The sequence below is a fragment of the Rhineura floridana genome, chromosome 2 (assembly GCF_030035675.1).
Source record: "Rhineura floridana isolate rRhiFlo1 chromosome 2, rRhiFlo1.hap2, whole genome shotgun sequence".
NCBI classification, from domain to species: domain Eukaryota; kingdom Metazoa; phylum Chordata; class Lepidosauria; order Squamata; family Rhineuridae; genus Rhineura; species Rhineura floridana.
This window is the reverse complement of record NC_084481.1, coordinates 209,382,549-209,396,539: the sequence shown is the minus strand read 5'-3', so window position 1 is coordinate 209,396,539 and position 13,991 is coordinate 209,382,549.

Here is a 13,991-nt window from a genome sequence, read left to right as displayed (position 1 = left end):
ACGTAGTTGTAGAATAAGTAGTTGATATCTTCAATTTCATCAGATGTAAGATTAATATGGAGAAATCTTTTTATTAGTCTGCAGAAATGATGCTTGCGTTCGTTTAAATTCAGCATACCCTTGGGTTTCGGAAAGTTTATAAACGCCAATTTATTTTTATTTAAGACTAGATTCATTTTTTGGATATATTAAATTTTTATCCTTTTCTATTTCATGATTTTTTTGTAAGTTCTTTTGGGAAGTGGACCTTAGTGGTTGTTGGGTTTTATCTTCAGATGGCTCTAATTCGGGTGTAGGGTCAATTGATATAGAGGGCTTTGTTCTTGTAGTTAGTTGGGTTGAATGCTCGATAGCTTTGGATTTCTTATTTTTTCTCTTTCTCTTTCGTTTTTTCCCTTTCTTTTTTTTTCTCAGATTGTTGACATGGAGGGTCTATTAGTTTAAAAAGCTTTCGAAAATTCATTTGTGATTTGGATTTGGTTTGAGGTTTTCTTTTGCTACATTTCATGCGATGATCTTGATGATGTTGTTTAGTTTTGGAGCGTTTCTTAATGTAATATTTGATCTCCATGGGCATAGTTTGCGTTGATTGGGATACAAAATCAGGGTTTCCATTATTCTCACATTTGTTGTTTTCTTGTTTCATTATACAATTTGTTAATGTGGTAAGTAATGAAATAGATTCGGCAACGAAATTTGATATTTGAGTTAAAGATTGCGTTACTGCAGAGGTCCATGCTTTGTTTGTAATTAAGTCCTTGCACGATGAAGTCTGTGAAGTATCGGCATTTCCAAAGTTAGGGGAGCTATCCCTTAAAATAAGACTAAGAAGATCATCTTGTTGCATTATAGAGGCATGTGGGTTGTAGGTATATAGGGCTTCGTCCAGTGGATTTGGCTCGGGCCTAGCTTCCTTGAAGAGGTTTAGTGGATGGTGTACCTTTAAATTTGTCGGCTCAGCTGAAGTTTCATTTAAGGAGGATTCTAATGGAGGCATGGAACTGTATGAGATCTCATTTAATGAATTCTGTTTCAGGTTGACTTCTTCTAAATGTAAGGAATTCTTTAAGGCTTCTATTGCTTGAAGCTCTTGCGCAAGATTTAGTATTCCATTTTCAGGGGCTTTACCTGTAAAAAGGTCTATATTACTTAATGTCCAGTCATTTATTTTATAGTCTCTCTCTACTGGAGCATTAAAGTTGAATTCTATTTCTTGTTTTGATGTTTCTTTTGTATTGTAGAATTGTGTTATTTTTAGTTGCGTTTGTTTGGGATTCATTGCATTGTTTGTACGTACTGATGAGAGCTCTTCATTAGGTGAAATACCTAAGTTTTTATAGGCTGTTCTGGTAAGAACCATTGTTTACTTCCAGTTCTTTAAACCGTAATCTGATCTTTAACGGGAATAGTGATCAAACTGGGTTTATTACAGCTTCCAAGTAGAAATTGCTAAAGATATTGGTATTAGTTCAAAGGGGAAGTTTGTTATCGTTGTTCCTTTAAAATCTGGGTGTTGTCAGTGAGTAGCTACCAGATAAACTTTTTCAGTCTTAATTGCTTTGTTACTTTCTTGATTTCCCCGGCACGTTTGCCCTCAATTATAAGTCCATTAAGAGCGGGTAAAGGGATGTTGATATAATAATTCTTTTTATCTTTAGCTTGTTGGTTTTTGTTTATAGTAGTTCCCGGAGTCGGCATAAGATAGAGCCTCTAGTCAATTAAAATTCTTGTATCAAGGTTATCTCTGTAGATTATGAGCGATGTAGGTTAAAAGTCTCTGGTTTAAAATGGATATCAGTTTTAAAAATTGAAAGTTTGAAAGCTAAACTCACATATAAATTAGAAGGTTGAAGGAGCGTGAGAGTACTGCTGCTGTAGCTTAGATCGCCATCTTGGAATCCCTAAGACCCCCTAATAATAAATAAATAAGAAGAGTCTTCTCAGTGGCTGACTCAGCTCCTTTCATTCTGATTGGCTTCAAACAGAAGAAAAGGACAATGAAGCATGTTAGAAGATTCTTCTTAGTGACTAACACACTCCCCTTTCATACTGATGGCTCATAAGATGCTGGAAACATAGGTACTCTGCTGGAACCCTGCTCCCCCAAAAGTAAGGGGTCTAAGACCCTGGATGACTACACCCTTATCTGACTTCCAAAACCTTGCCCACAGTAATTAGCTTGCCTTGTCCATCTTGCCTTCAGGTGATCAAATCCCACTGACTTATATATCAGGGATCAATACTGCATGTGATATAAACACACTCTGAATACAACTCCACAAATGCAATATTGCTTCTTCAATAAGGTGTGCCAAGCTGTGGAAAATGCTATGCTTCCTTTCAAAATTTCCATCATATCAGATGTTCAGGCCCTTCAGATGTTGCTGGACTCCCATAAGAGACGCTTGGAGGATGGCAACAAGGGAGAGGGCCTTTTCAGTGATGGCCCCCAAATTATGGAATTATCTCCCCAATGAAGTTTGCCTGGAGCCTACATTGTTATCTTTTTGGCGCCAGATCAAGACTTCCCTTTTCTCCCAGGCATTCTAATAGCATGTGCTGAGCTCTGACCCCAGGTCTTTTAACTTGTTTATCTGTGCTTCATGGTTTTTAAACTTTGTATGCTTTTAAAATTGTTTATTTGTTTTAATGTTCAATGCTTTTCATTTTTCTAAACTGCCCAGACAGCTTTGGCTATGGGGTAGTATATAAATGTAATAAATAAATAAGCCCCAGCCAGCATGGTCAATGGTCAGAGATTATAGCAGTTGTAGCCCAGCAACATCTGGAGGACCACAAGTTCCTTGCCGCTAATAGAACCATCTTGCCCTGAGGAGAGAGGAGAAGAAAGGAGCTGAGGAATTGTCCCCATCCAGCTGCCATAGCAGCCTCTCCCTCCTTCTCTCAACAGTCACCATGGGGGCATCTGCAGCAGAACCATCTTGCCCTGATGGGAATGCGAAGAAGCAATAACAGCTTCTTGAATAAACAAGCTGTCTTTTCCATTTTTTGTAACTTTAAAAAAAATTAAAATCAATACTTATTGCTGTAATAATCTTATGTAAACTGCTTTGTGAGGTCCACCTGAAAAGCCATATACAAATGCCTTAGGCTGCAATCCGGTACACACTTCTGGGAGTATAGCCCACTGAACGCAGAGTTTACTTCTGGGTACACATGTATTGGATTGCAGCCTTAAATAAATAAATGATATAAAATACTACTTCATATAGAACCCAACCTTTTCTAATGGTAGTTTGTAAAGGGCTGGCTTTTAAATATATACTGTATATAAATTTTATTCTCATTATGCTTCTAAAGACCACCTTGGGTTCTTACAGAAAATAATTACACATTTCACAACAGGAGGAGGAAAGAAGTGCTGTACTTCATAATACATCTGTCATAGTGCGTTGAATAATCTTGAGATTTTCTAATTCATTTATTTTTTACTATGGTTTGGACATATTGAAGTAATACCATAATCTCATTGTCCTGTGTTGTTACTGCTCTCTATAAACACTCGTTACCATATGAAGACTGAGAAATGTTTACAGAACAGAGAAATAAAAACAAGTGGATTTACTGTTTTGCAGAAATTGGAAACAGGGCCCAAATGCTCCTCCGACGGTTTGTGCTCATAATTTGCTGATGGAAATAGACAGCTCAGACATGAGAGAGGAAGGGGGGGGGAAAGAGCTCTCCCCGCCTCCCACAACAAACATCTCTTTCAAGGAAAATGTAAGACGCACGTAGGACTAAGGTTCTGCAGCCAGATGCCCCTGCAAATAGCACGGGGAAAGGGAATTGCTCTAAATCAGGAGGGCAGCCCTCCCTCCGTGCCTCTCCGGCTGGCACGGAACTCGCCTTAGGCCATGCACACTCCCCTGCCATATCGGCTGCTGGCATGCTTTGCCTGCTCCCTGAGGGTTTTTGCTTGATTGGTATATGCCCTTGAACTCCTTGCTTGGATGGAGGATTGGGAGGGGTGTGTGTAGAACCTAGATTACTGTACAAAGGTAACCATTACACAGAGCTTGGAAAAGTTACTTTTTTGAACTACAACTCCCATCAGCCCAATCCAGTGGCCATGCTGGCTGGGGCTGATGGGAGTTGTAGTTCAAAAAATGTAACTTTTCCAAACTCTGCCGTTACATTCGTTGCTCCGCCCACTTTTGCTTCTGGCCCCACACAGCCCTGGCAGGCGGCCCCTGGAAGATTTCCCTGAAGCAAATGTGGCCCTTGGGATGAAAAATGTTCCCTGCCCCTGCTCTAGATGAATTCAGTGTTTCAGAATACTCCGTTTATATGTTATCAGCAATGCCTCTTAGCACTGATTGTCGGGAACCGCATGTTGCCTTCACAAGAATATAGAAAGCTGCTTTACACCAAGTCAGATAATTAGTCCATTTGGCTCAGTATTGTCAACACTGACAAAGGCAACAGTTTTCCAGGGGTTCAGGCTGGAGTCTTTCTCAGCCCTCCCTAGAGAAACCAAGGATCGAACCTGTGGCCTTGTGCGTGCAAAGCCCGGGCTATGCCTCTGAGCTGTGGCCCTTCATGTCCTGCTTGTGGGCTTCCTAGAGCAGTGGTTCCCAAGCTTTTTTCCCCCCGACAGACCACTTCAAAATTGCTGATGGTCTTGGCAGGCCACTTCATGATCTCCCTGTCTGTTGTTGCAGTTGTAATGTGCTGTTCTAGGTGCTGTATGGCTTTTAATTGTATTTTTATTGCTGCTTTTACTATTATATAACTATTTTACTATTTTTTTGTATTACAGTTTGCATTCCACAGAACTCAAACAGTAACACAATAAAACAATATAAGAAATAAAAGAAGTGATAAAATACAATTAAAAACAATATGAGTATTTAATGCAGACATACCGCAGGGCACCTAAATTATTGTTGTTGTTATAAATATTTATATCCCGCCCTTCTGTCCTATAATAGGGCACTCAGGGCGGCTTACAATAAAATTGCACACATACATAATAAGATTGTACATATATATCCACAGTTTGGGAACTCCTGTCCTAGAGGCATCTGGCTGGCCAATGTGGGGAATGGGATGCTGAGCTCAATGGACCTTTGGCCTGATCCTCACACTTTGGTGAAAACTCTCAAATGTCATGATTCATTTTGACAGTCAAAATTGTAAACTCTTCATGTTGTTTTCAAAGAAATCAGATGCAACTCCCATTTTTGAAACTCCCAGGTTTCAAAATAGAGATTTCACCATGATAAAACTAAATCTTCATTAGCCCATATCTAATGACTCCAGTTTGAGCAGTGAAGTGAACAAGGCAACCCTTCCTAATTCCACAGAGCTTTGAAATGGGATGTTAATTTCTGTCATGGATGTTTTCCGCTAGCGTCTAGTTTATAAGTTGCACTTTTTCTCTATCCATATCGACAAGACTTTTGTCATGAATGGTGCCAGCACACCGTGGTTCTTCATGGTACTCTGGTCCTAAACTGTTCAGGGTTTTTCCTGCATAATCCTATGAATGCTTACGAAGAAGTAAGTTTCACTGTTCAACAGAGCTTACTCCCAAGTAAGTATGTATAGGGTTGCAGCCTCAGGGTAATAACCAGTGCTTTCATCTGTGCCTGGAAACAAATTGGAAGTCAATGAAGCTGTTCATAGAATGGGTGAATCCGTCAGTTTTGGTTTCTCTCAGTTTCTCATTGTTTGAGACTTAAGTTTAGTTTGCAACACTTCCACATTAGTTTGCAGATTTTTTTAAAGTCTTTATGAAAATCCATTAGCATTTTACTGAACATTTCTCTTAATTTACACATTTTTGTATACAATTTTGCTAACACACATTTTTTGCAAGCAGTTTTCTGTAATATAATGCAGTTTTGTATGTTATTTCCCTGAACACATACGCATTTTTATTCACACTTTCCTCTAATATACACTTTTGCATGCACTTTGAGGTTTGGGAGCTGTGTTGTAAAATTCGAAGAGCACATTTTGAAGAATAGGTTCATAAACTAGGTAGGTTCACCAAATTTCTCCCCCATCCATACATATAGGAATAGGAATAAACCAGTTGGCTCTTGCCATATATGGAGCAAGAAATGCCAGACGTCCAAGCTGGAAGGGAAGAGACGTCAGAGATCATATCGCAATCATACGTTGGATAATGGAACGGACCAAGGAATTTCAGAAGGAAATCATCCTGTCCTTTATAGATTACAGCAAAGCGTTTGACTGTGTAGATCAGCCTTTCCCAACCAGTGTGCCTCCAGATGTAGTTGGACCACAACTCCCATCAGCCTCAGCCAGCATTGCCAATGGTCAGGAAAGATGGGAATTGTAGTCCAACAACATCTGGAGGCACACTAGTTGGGAAAGGCTGGTGTAGATCATGAAAAACTATGGAATGCTCTAAAAGAAATGGGGGTGCCACAACATCTGATTGTCCTGATGCGCAACCTATACTCTGGATAAGAGGCTACTGTAAGGACAGAATATGGAGAAACCGATTGGTTCCCCATCGGAAAGGATGTGAGACAGGGGTGTATTTTGTGACCCTATTTATTTAATCTATATGCAGAACATATCAAACAGAAAATGGGATTGGACCAAGATGAAGGAGGTGTGAAAATTGGAGGGAGAAGTATCAATAATTTAAGATATGCAGACGATACCATACTACTAGCAGAAACCAGTACAATAGGACCCCGCTTTCCGATGCTTCACTTCTTGGCGCTTCGCTAATGCGGCGGTTTTGAATTGTATCCATGTTCCATATGTTCAGCGCTTGTTCCATTTTTTCGGTGATTTTGCAGTATGACACAAAGAGCTTGGAAAAGAGAAACGCTGAGTGCACAAATTGATGGTGCTTGACACCCTGAGCATGTAGTCAGAGTTTGGAAACATTCCTTTTTTAAACTACAGTTGGGCTGATGGGAGTTGTAGTTGAAACAAGGAACGTTTCCAAGTTTTGACGATGCGGTCAGCAGTTGAGTCTGAGAAGGGCATCTAGCGCCATTTTATTGTCGAGGGAGGTGGCGGAGGGCGAGAGAGTGGGCGAGTGAGCAAACAGGCAGGGGGGAGAGCAAGTGGGCAAGGGGGGATGGGTGTGGGAGGCGGCGGAGAGAGAGAGAGAGCGAACAGGTGGGGGAGGGTGAGCAGGCAAAGGGGATGAACGAGGGAGGTGGCAGAGAGCAAGCAAGCAAACAGGCAGGTGGGAGAGTGAGCGGCAATGGGGGACGAGTGAGGGAGGTGGCGGAGAGCGAGCGAGCAAACAGGCAGGGAGGAGAGCGAGTAGGCAAGGGGGCACGAGCAAGGGAGGCGGCAGAGAGCGAGCAAGTGAACAGACAGGGGAGGGGGAGCGGGCAAGGGGGGATGAGCGAGGGAGGTGATGGAGAGTGAGAGAGTGTGTGAGCAAACAGGCAGGGGGGGAGCAAGTGGGCAAGGGGGATGATTGAGGGAGATGGTGGAGAGCAAGTGAGCGAACAGGCAGGGGGAGGGCAAGCGGGCAAGGGGGGGACAAGTGAGGGAGGTGGCGGAGAGCAAGCAAGCAAACAGGCAGGGGGGAGAGCGAGCAGGCAAGGGGGGATGAGCGAGGGAGGCGGCAGAGAGTGGGCGAGCGAACAGGCAAGGGGGAGAGTGAGTGGGCAAGGGGGGATGAGCGAAGGAGGCAGCAAAGAGTGAGTGAGTGAACAGGCAGGGGGAGGGGGAGCGGGCAAGGGGGGACGAGTGAGGGAGGTGGTGGAGGGTGAGCAAGCACATGAGCAAACAGGCAGAGGGGACAGCAAGCAGGCAAATGGGGATGAGCGAGGGAGGGGGCAGACAGCGAGTGAGAGAACAGGCAGGGGGAGGGCAAGAGGGAAGGGGGGACGAGCGCACGTGAGCAAATAGGTGGGGGGAGAGCGAGCGGGCAAGGAAGGCAGCAGAGGGCGAGCGAGCAGGCGCGGGTGGGCAGGCTCCCTCCCTGCAATCCACGGCAGGGAGCCTGCCATGGAAGGGGAGCACTAGTCCCCCACCATAATGAGGGCGAGTGAGTGAGCAAGCAGGGGGAAGAGGGCGATGGATGGAAAAGCGGAACATTGATCAGCTGTTGCGGGGAAGCTTCAGGGGCCAAGCGCTGTCAGCTGGAACTCCCCACACTACAGCTGATTGATGTTCCGCTTTTCAGCAGTTTTCGCTTTACAGCGGGGACTGGTCCCTAACCTGCTGTATACGTGGGGCCCTATTGTTATGATTTAAGATGAATGCTGATGAAAGTTATAGAGGAAAGCACAAAAGCAGGATTACAGCTGAACGTCAAAAACACTAAATTAATGACAACAGAAGATTTATGAAACTTTAAAGTTGACAATGAGGACATTGAACTTGTCAAGGATTATCAATACCTTGGCACAGTCATTAACAAAACGGAGATAATAGTCAAAAAATCAGAAGAAGGCTAGGACTGGGGAGGGCAGCTGTGAGAGAACTAGAAAAGGTCCTCAAATGCAAAGATGTATCACTGAACACTAAAGTCAGGATCATTTAGATGGTATTCCCGATCTCTGTGTACGGATATGAAAGTTGGACAGTGAAAAAAGCAGATAAGAAAAAAATCAACTCATTTGAAATGTGGTGATGGAGGAGAGTTTTGCGCATACCTGTCCTGCCCAGAGTGCAAGACATGAGATGGAGGCGAGACTGGTATTAATTCTTGTTTTATTAGAGTAACGGTTACATCAAAGGCAGTGCGCTTCATAGACTTTATGCTAACTCACTACTATCCCTGACTAAGCTAGCTAGGCATACTCTGCAGTGTGTGAAGAAAGTTGACTCAGCACCCTAATCAGTTGCCTTAAGTAGGGAAGGTCTTCGCCCGTAATCTCTGACTCCTCCGAAGTTTCACCTTCTGACTGACCCTCTTCTCGCGGCATCTCACGTGGGGTGAGGGGGGGCGAGCCTCCACGGGCTCATCTGACAGTACAGGCTTGATAGGTGACGGTGCGGCTTCAGGAGGCAGGGAAGCGTTTGAAGTTCCAGGAGGGGTGTCCTGAGGAGGTGAAGTTGGCATGCACACCAGGTCATCTCCCAATGGCTTTGTTGGGGCGTCTGTAGGAGGAGTGAGATCTGCTTCGGCGGGAGAGCTGTCTGTGGGAACTGGCAGACTGTCAACTACACCCTCTCCCTCATTGTCCTTGACAGCCTCTACATCCCCTCCCTCATTATCCTCGAAAGCTTCATCTGCCTCTGATTCCTCTTTCTGCTCTAACTGTGGAAGCTGGGGCTTGGCCGCCTCCCCTCCCTGACGCTCCTGGGAGAGCTGGGGCTCAACAATACCATGGACTGCGAAAAAGAGAAATAATTGGGTGTTAGAACAAATTAAACCAGAACTACCATTACAAGCTAAAATGATGAAACTGAGGTTATCATACTTTGGATACATAATGTGAAGACATGATTCACTAGAAAAGACAATAATGCTGGGAAAAACAGAAGGGAGTAGAAAAAGAGGAAGGTCAAACAAGAGATGGATTAATTCCATAAAGGAAGCCAGAGATCTGATCTTACAAGATCTGAACAGAGTGGTTCACGACAGATGCTATTGGAGGTCGCTGATTCATAGGGTCGCCATAAGTTGTAGTCTACTTGAAGGCACATAACAACCACCACCACGCCAGAGCTTGGAAAAGTTACTTTTTTGAACTACAACTCCCATCAGCCCAATTCAGTGGCCATGCTGGTGGGGCTGCTGGGAGTTGTAGTTCAAAAAAGTAACTTTTCCAAGCTCTGCCACCACCTCAAGTGGCATAGGCAGCAGATGTCTGTAGCCCTTCAGGTTAGGGATGGAAAGAGCTGCCAATTTTGGTTCTCTCAGTTTCTCATTTTTCCAATCTTAAATGCAGTTCTCCACATTTCTGCAGCAAATAGGAATTGATTCGAATAAACACATTTTTGGTAGGCAGTTTTGACTACTGCACACATTTTTACAAGCAATTTCTCATCATGCAATGCATGATTGTTTGTTATCTTCACTAATATATTCATTTTCATGCACATTTCCCCCTAATATATGCATTTTTTGTAAACATTGTGTGGTTGGCAAACTGCACTGCAAAATTTGAGTAAGTACGAATTTCAGTGGATGGCTTTCGGTTTTCATATTGTTTCCAAAAGTGAGAATTTGCTAGATTTGGCTTGAGATGTGAACTGAATTTAATTTCTCCCCTCATCCCTACGTCAGGTAGAAGTAGGCAGGCCTATAGACCTGGATTGACACAGACTGAGGCCTGCCGTCCTACCTGCCTCTCACACGCTCCCTTAATAGGGTAGAGACAAATCAGCCTGACCGCCAACTACTGTAATGATACAAACCAAAGTGTTATGTGAGTGCATGCGTAGAGGGAATCAGTTCTGTGGAGTTGAAATCATTTTAAGAACACTTGTGATAAGAATTGAGATATCCTATGGCATCGTTTTGTAAAGTCTACCGTAACAAATATTATATGCTGTCAAAAGTAAAATTGAAAGCAAAACAGCAAAGAAAAAGAAAGATGAAAGAAAAAAGGATGGGCTAAGCCCCAAGGAATGTTGCTTGAAGGAAATGCTGCAGAGAACTGGAAAAGATGAAAATGTGGATTTGAACCATCCTGAACTGCAAATCACCTTAGCACAACAAATCTACTTAAAACAACAATGGACTTTAGTAGTTAGGCAAGTGATGGGAAAATGCATTGAAAAGTGAGAGATGAGTGAATGATTAATGGGAGGCATAGAAACACCACACAACCAAATCAGGATGAATGTTCATTGTTAAGAACATAAGAACATAAGAAGAGCCTGCTGGATCAGGCCAGCGGCCCATCTAGTCCAGCATCCTGTTCTCACAGTGGCCAACCAGGTGCCTGGGGGAAGCCCGCAAGCAGGACCCGAGTGCAAGAACACTCTCCCCTCCTGAGGCTTCCGGCAACTGGTTTTCAGAAGCATGCTGCCTCTGACTAGGGTGGCAGAGCACAGCCATCATGGCTAGTAGCCATTGATAGCCCTGTCCTCCATGAATTTGTCTAATCTTCTTTTAAAGCCGTCCAAGCTGGTGGCCATTACTGCATCTTGTGGGAGCAAATTCCATAGTTTAACTATGCGCTGAGTAAAGAAGTACTTCCTTTTGTCTGTCCTGAAGTACTTCCTTTTGTCTGTCCTGAAATGTCTCTGAAAACAAATCAGTACAAATGATCATTAAAGACCAGACAATGTCTAACCTCTCTATAAGATTTGTGCATGCAAATCAGGACGAATACTTAATAAACAGGTTGTCTGGAAGAGCCCAACATGAGCTGGATAAAAGCTTTTCAGAACTCCTCATCCACATATTCCTAGGCTTTTGCTTGCCATGTGCTTGCAATATGCTTGCATCTTATTCAATTTTGACCTCTTTAATAGCTGTGATTCTTTTCCTAACCCTTCTATGTTGTTAAGGGGGAAAAAGTGATTTCTGTATAATGAATGCTTGCCAAATTGATTTTTGGCATCTTTAGTAATGCGGTTGGATGTATTAAGCAATTTGTGCTAAAAAGAGGCATATGACAGGATGACTTGCAAATTACAGAGAAGCCAACAAATGTGTCAAATGATTCCTGGTTCCTTCTGAATAAACAGGTATTGGCTGTGTTTACTGCTTCACTCGAAAGGACAATAACTTAAAAATCTGGGACATAAGCAGCAGAATTACGTTCTTTTCAAAAGAGGCCACACTATTGTATGTTTATATTTATATATAGCAAGTAAATTCTTTGGATCAGACTGTAATAGGAAACATTTGCAGATTGTTTCTTGGGGAAAAAATGTAATAAATCTTTTGGTTAACCCTTAAAAATCCTGAATGTCTATCCACACATTTTTATCTCTGCCAACCACATTTGACCTACAAATTATCAGCTGCTTTTAGAATGGAAGCATGGTATAAAATAGAAAGCGGAAGGGAAGCGGCATTCCATTACAGGGGCAGGGCCGCAGCTCAGTGATGGAGCATCTGTTTTACATGCAGAAGGTAGGACTGGGACTAGAGAGAGCCCTGTTTGAAACCCTGGAAAGTCAGTGTAGACAGTCAGTATAGACAATACTGAGATAGATGGACAACTGGTCTGACAGCTTCCTATGTTCCTATAAGAAGAGCTTTTCCTCCCTCTTTTTTTTCTTAAAAAGAGAAACAGGAAGTTCCTGTATACCGTGTCGGAATGTTTGTCCATCTAGCCAGCACTGTCTAGTCTCCAGGCAGGAGTGGAGAACATGATATGCTCCAGACGTTTTGGACTCCAGCTCCCTTCAGCTCCAGTCAGCAAGCCAACAGTCAAAGATGACAGGAGTTGTAGTCCAGCAACACCTGAAGAGAAGAAAAGCCTTGCTGGATCAGGCCAGAGACCTATCTAGTCAAGCATTCTCTTCCTACAGTGGCCAACCAGTTGCCTGTGGGAAGTTCACAAGCAGAACCTGAGTCCAACAGAGCTCTCCCCATTTGTGATCCCCAGCAACTGATATTCAGAGTAGGGATAGACAAGAGTTTCTATCAGTTCGCGTTTCAAGCTGCATTTATCATATTTGCACTTTCTGAAACAACGTGATGACTGAAACACAGCCATCCTTCAAAATTTGCACTTACTTGAATTTTGCAATGCAGTTCACCCACCAAACAATGTTTACGAAAATGCTTATGTTAGGGGAAAGTGTGCATGCTTCAAAAACATGTACATTAATCAAAACTCCCTACCAAAATATGTTTATTGGTAGAAATTTGCACTAAAATGCTGGAGAATTTTCATGATGATTTAAAAAGGCAACGCAAATTGCTGCAGAAACGTGGCGAACTGAATTTAAGATTGGAAACATTAGAAACTGAGAGAACCGAAAGGGACTGATCTTTCCATCCCTAATTCAGAGGCATACTGCCTCCATCGGTGGAGAAAGAGCACAGCGATCACGGCTAGCAGCCATTGATAACTTTCACCCTCCATGAAACTAAAGAGCAAAATGTTCCCCACTCTGGCTCCAGGATCTAAGGTTGGAGGTCGTTCCCATCACCTGCTTCCTGGTCCTTTTAAGCGAATGATATTGTGGGGGGGGAGGTGAAAAATCGAGGAGAGGGGCAATGGAGTATCCTGGAAGAGGGCACATCAGGCTGGCTGAACAGAAGCACTCTACACTGCAACATTTTGCTGCAGTTCCCAGTGTTCATGTTGTCTCTTTGAAGTTCTATTATACAATGTCATGGGAGGAAAAGAGTATTCAACCCAAAGCATTTCAGTGGACAACCTAGGTTTCAGGCAGAGAAAGGGACCAAACGGTATAGTATCTCTACCAGTAACCAGCTGCATACAACAGCTTTTCGTGAACAAATATCAAGTAGTCCTAGCCTGCAGTCCGGTGATTAAAGGGACCTATATCCAAAGGGGAAAAGTCAGGAGAAATCAAAGTGGGAGAAATGAAGAAAAATGCATAAAACCCCAACAAGTGTAGGTTTCATAGTGGAATATCAAAGGAATATTGAAATAGAAGAATATCATATACCAATACTTGGGGTATTTTATGTTTTGCATTTACCGGCTTATTTTTCAGTCTTGCAAAACCCTCTGCCCTTAAGCCTTACAATGTACATTTTATTGGGTTTAAAGAAAACAGACTGGGAATCTGGGTCAATAACATCTCCCCTGCCACCCTATAGATGTTACTGTATAGCAAAAGGAAAATTTAAGAATGTTTGATGTGCTGCTTATTACCAGCTATTTAACATGATAGGGGAGTAGCTAGCTGGGGACCTAGTTCATGAGAGAGCTGGTTTGTGAGAAGTATTCCTTTATGTAGGCAATGACATGATTAGCTGCTTGAAGGTGAGCTTGGGAAGTAAGAGAAATCTACGCAGATGCTTTGTGACCAGCTAAAATGATGCTTTGGTATCCCTTGGCTCTTTGGGACTTAAGTTTGCTAAGTCCATTATCAGATGGTGGCAGGTAGGCTGGCCCTGTGTCCTCCTTTGA